Genomic DNA, 5558 nt, shown 5'->3' with positions numbered 1-5558 from the left:
TTTGTTACACCTCTCTGCAAGGGTTCGAGTGCTGAAACCCTTGCAGAGTTCACACGGTGGTTGAATTTCTAAATGTGGCACCACCAATCAATACACACAAGAAAGATGACTGTCCGAATTGAGCATCTTTCTGCCACATCCTCACACTGCTTGAAATCAGTTGTTCCCTTATGCTTTTCTGACATTTTTAAATCTGTAAGCTGGAAGGCATGTACACAAACTTTCTCACACAGGCACAAGGAGTAAGAGGAAAACAGAGAAAGGAACAAGTTATTTTTTTTTTTTTGAAAGGTCGTACCAACAATGGTAGTTAAGAAAATACCCAGAAAGGGTAAAGGGAAGGAAAAAGGGAATACAAACAATAGTATTTAAAGATTTACCAAACATAAGTGGAAAGGGACGGGCCCATATCAATGATGGTAATACGAGTAATTACAGAAAAGGGAAGAAAACAGCACTATACTCAAAAATATCAGAGCAGTAACAAGAAAATACTAAGTAAGTTTAGAGTTACAGAAAATTTGTTGTAGAGATGTATATGAAAAAAATAACACTTAGCTGAGAGCAAGGCTGCAGCATCCTAAACTCTACGCAGCAAACGAGATCTGAGGGGAAGGAAAGAGGTACTATGGGTAGCCTTAGCATGAGAGAGTTTCTGGCTGGCCCGAGCTTGATATAATGGCAGAGCTGGTTCTGAGGACAGAACAGAGACCCTCCCCCCAACAGTCAAGAATGAATGAAGACTGACATCATCAGATCATTTTTTTATGATGAACTCTTACTGGAGCACTGTTTAGGAAGGCACATTGGGGTTTGCAGTTGACTATTACCTTTGATCCTAACCTGCTGGGGCTAAAAGCAAGCTGCGCTTGAATGCCATACAGAATGGATTAGCATTCTGACTGAAAGTGACTCTAAAGCAACAGCAGATGCAGGAGGTAAAATGTAATTTGAAATAATCCCTTAAATTTTCTATAACAGAACTTCTTTAATGAAAGAAAAAGATGGTAGAGTTTAGTGAAAGTGTGCAGAAGTGGGACAATATCATTAAACAAAAACGTAAAATCTTAAGAATTCAGTTGAACTTTGATTCAGGATTAATTTTTTATCAGTCAATGGAACTCCTCTCAGGAGACTTCAGTGAAGAGAAGGTGGGGGGGGGGTAGAAGCAAGAACTTATTCGCCTATTTCACTTTAACACTCTGAATGTTTCCCTTCTGAAGCAGAATCCTCAGATTAAGGGAGAATCACTAACACTAGATGGATTGGCAATCAAGGGAGTCATTCCACTGAAGTTAACAGAGGCTGATGATGTCTCCTTGGCATTTTCTCATGTACTTTTACTACATTTCAAGCAGAATTTATCTGACTATGACTTAGATGCTGATATTTTCAGCAGATTTAAGGTGCTAACATTTCTTCCAATTAGTATCTCCGCAATGATAGATACTTATACTTGGGAGTTATTCAGTTTTTATAGAATGGTTAAACTTTTTTTTCATAGGCATGTACTTTGCTAATGGCCCTGGAACTTTTACAAGCCTAGTCCATAGAAGTGCCGCCAGATATTAGTTCCTAGTGCCTCTAGCCACTGCAGTGATCCCTGGGGTGAACTTTCTATTTTCCATCCAATCATCAAGATTTCTCTTAGGTTTATAGGTTAGTACTAGGCTAACTGCCCTTACGAGCCATTTTAAGCCTAGTCAATTATCCCTTGTGAGACTCAAACCCTGTACCTTGTGTTTGTAAGGCAAACACCTTAACCATTAGGCCACCCTCACAACCTTTGAAGAGAGCCAGTGAGGTGCTCTGCTTGGCATGTATGGGAAGTCTATTCCAGAGCATGGGCAGTCTCTGGGTTATGAGCCTGTCCCACCAGCATGTTCTGTTGAGTATAAACTAATAGTAAAAACACTCAACAACACATCGATAACTCCAATTTAATGTTAAAAAGTAAGCGCTTTCGCAATCACACACTGTCACTTTGTCATAGTAATAATGCATTGCAATATATATAGGTGTATTCACACCTTTGCACAATTAATTAATTACTTAGTAATTAACAGCATGTCATCTAATTAATTCTAGTACATCTTAGAAATGCATACTATAGTTTATAAAGTCTAAGAAAACAATACAGCGTGTCTACATAATTAACATACAGGTAAAGTTAATGTTGGAGTTTCCTGGCTTTTAGGGAAGGTTTAATAGAAAAGGCACCATTCAGACCTGGGTATCTGTCTGCATTTAGTAACAATGTCCATTTTTGCTCTGCTGCCTCAGTTGTACTGTCTATGTCTCCCCCCTCTAGGATTCACATTTAGTGCTTGAATGACAAAACTTAAAATTGTGTGAAGAATCCTTATGTTTCACATGATTTGCTAGTGCACTAGTATTCTTTTTATTTTTAATGTCCCTGATATGTTCTAAAATTCTATCTTTAAAAGGCCTGTTTGTTTTACCTACATAAAAAACATAACATTTTGTGCAGAAAGCAAAGTAAACTAGATGCATGGTTCTGCAATCAGCATACTAGTTCAAAGTAACAGTGAAGTGTTTAAAAGGATGTGTATATATTGCATTCGAGTGGATGCACTGACAAGCAGAACAGTGTCTACATGGGAAAGTTCCTGCTCGTGCTGATTCATAGATTCTCTTCACCTTAGGTTTGTTGCACAGATGTTGTCTCAAGGATTTGTTATTCCTAAATGCAAATGTGGATGTTCTTCGTGTTTCACTGTTGCAGTCATAACTGTAGGGTGCTCCTGCCGGCAGGCAGCCCGAGGTCGGCCAGAATTCCAAAGTCTGGGTCCGGCGTCAGCTGTACCAGCAAGTACCCTGATGTCAGAACGTAGAGGTATAAAGCTGACAGCCGACGCCATCTTCTCCAGTCTTTCTTGCCGTGCGGTGGAAAGCAGCTCGCAAGTTGTTGGTTGGCGGATTCCGGACAACGTGCTCTGATTGTCGTCGGTCCGAAGTCGTCTTCTCTTCTCAAGCTAAGTACCCGTTGAAACTTTTTCTTGCTCCTCCGATGTCAGAAAAAGTTAATAATTGTATATCGTGTGGAAAACAAATACCTCATAAAGATTTCCACTCTTACTGTCTTCCTTGCTTGGGCCCTGATCACGACGTTTCTTGCTGTCGGTTTTGTGCCAGGTTTAATTCTCGCACGATTAAGCGTAGGTACGATTGGGCCTTGAATTATTTCGGTAGACGGTTCAATTATAGGATGTCGTCGGATACTTTACAGACAACCGGAATTCACAAGAAACGCAAGGACAAGGATATGCCTCCGAGGTCCAAACAGGATACTTTGCAGCCGGAGCCAGCTTCGGGTTCGGCTGTCATCAGTGAGGTGCTTTTGCAGCCCCTGCCGTCAGCCACTTCAGAACCGATGGCCGACACGGACTCCCATGGGGAGCCAACTAGGCCTAGTACTTTAGCTGCTGCAGGACCTTCGGACGTCGCTCCTTCAGATGGGTCCGGAACCGCTGTGCAGGTACCGGCTTCTGAGGGGGTTTTCAGGCCTTCTCATATCACTATTACTACAAAGACAAAGTCAAAGACCCCTGTTAAGCCAAGGGTTTCTTCTCAAGCTCCTTCGGATTCAGCTCCCAAGACCCAGAAGCAATTATTAAGAATGGCTGAAGATTTGCTTACTATGATTACAGGCTCTCACCCTCCTCCTGAGAAAAGGCCTAGGCAGGATATTCCTTTGGATTCCTCTGATCAGGCTTCTGTGTCTTCAGTCTCTTCCTCTGACCAGGATTACTCTTTTCCTCCCTATGAGGATTCTGATGCAGAGGATTCTATTCCCTCTGCTTCTCACCCTGAAGATTTTTCTTTTGGGGAGACTTTGCATGAGATGAGAGAGCATTTTCATTGGGAAGGTCAGGATTATTCTGCTACTAAGAAGAGACTTAGGGAGTTTCTCCTTCTCCCTCAACACAGGCCTTTGGCTATTCCTCCTGTTCTTGATATTGTGGATGATGCTTTCTCTGAAGCTAACCTGAATCCTGATTCTTTTCCGCCTGCTCCTTCTAAGCCGGATAGATTTTACAGGGTCCCTGATTCCCATCAACCTCTGAAAAGGATTCTCGTGCCTTGGACAGATGGGGCAAAAAGGTGTATACTTCTGCTACTCTTTCTATTAGGGCTTTAAATTGCCAGTTTCATATGTTCAAGTATCAGCAATTTCTTTTGTCTGTTTTAAAGCAAAAACTTTCTACTTTTCCTGCATGTGCAGAGGATAAGGAATTACAGGATGTATTGCATGCAACTGAACAAGTTAGCAAACATAGTTTACATTGTGGTTTTGATGCCTTGGAGGCTTCTTGCAGGGCCGCAGCCTCTGGTACTGTTATCAGGAGACATGCTTGGCTTCGAGAGCAGAATTTACCTGAGCAGGTTAAGGCTAAATTGTTAGATGCCCCTGTTCAGCATGATGTTTTGTTTGGGTCTAAGGCTGAGGAGGTTATTAAAAAGATGGAAGATAAAGCAAAATCTATGCAGACTGTTAAAGATTTCTTACAAGTTCAGCCTCCTAGATTTTCCAGAAATTGGCCCTCCAAAAATTGGTCTTTTCCCACGTCTGACAGGCCTCAAAGGGGAAGATATAGACGCTCCAGAGGTCGGGCTCAGGCTCAGGTCTCTTACAGGTCCAGACAATGGTCTGCTTCATCCCCTAGAAGGGGAGAAGACAGATCTCAATCACAAAGGAAGCAGACCCAATGACTCCCTCTGTTGGGCTACAGGTCCTCCTTGCCTGGAAGCCCCTCTCGGAGGAAAACTTTCTCTTTTCTACCAAAATTGGACACATATTACCAAAGACAAATGGGTTTTAGACGTGATTTTAAGAGGTTACAAGTTCCACTTTCATACTCTACCAAGGTCTTTCGGTTGGCCAGATTTGCCAAAACATCAATGGTCAGAGGCCTTAAATCAAGTGGACACTATTGGCCATGAGAGCTATAGAACCTGTTCCACTTTCAGAAATGGGAAAAGGTTTTTACTCAAGACTATTTCTGGTCCCAAGAAAACAAAACTCATGGAGACCTATTATGGACCTTTCAGTATTGAATACCTCTCCGGAAATTCCAAAATTCAAGATGCTTACTCTACAACAACTTCTTCCAATGCTCTCCCAGGATGCTTGGATGGTGCCATTGGACTTAAAGGAAGCCTACTTACACATCCCCATCAGGCAGGAACGCAGAAAATACCTCAGATTCAAAGCAGGTTCGAGGCATTTTCAATTCTCTGTACTGCCCTTTGGCTTATCTACTGCACCCAGAGTCTTTACCAAGTGCCTAGCTCCCGTAGTAGCTTATTGCAGACTCCAAGGGATTCAAATTTACCCCTATCTGGACGACTGCCTTATTCAGGCGGACAGCAAGGATCTTCTACTTCAACACCTGCAGTTTGTTCAACGTCTACTCCTTCTTCTGGGATTTTCAGTGAACACAAAAAAGTCACATCTGATCCCCTCTCAGCAAAAGATTTTTTTAGGAGCTCTTCTAAACACAAGCTCGCAAAGGGCCTTCCTCACTCCAGAAAAA

Source organism: Protopterus annectens, chromosome 14.part0 (assembly GCF_019279795.1).
Source record: "Protopterus annectens isolate FY-2018-M chromosome 14.part0, PAN1.0, whole genome shotgun sequence".
NCBI lineage: Eukaryota > Metazoa > Chordata > Ceratodontiformes > Protopteridae > Protopterus > Protopterus annectens.
Note: the sequence above shows the minus strand (reverse complement) of the source record.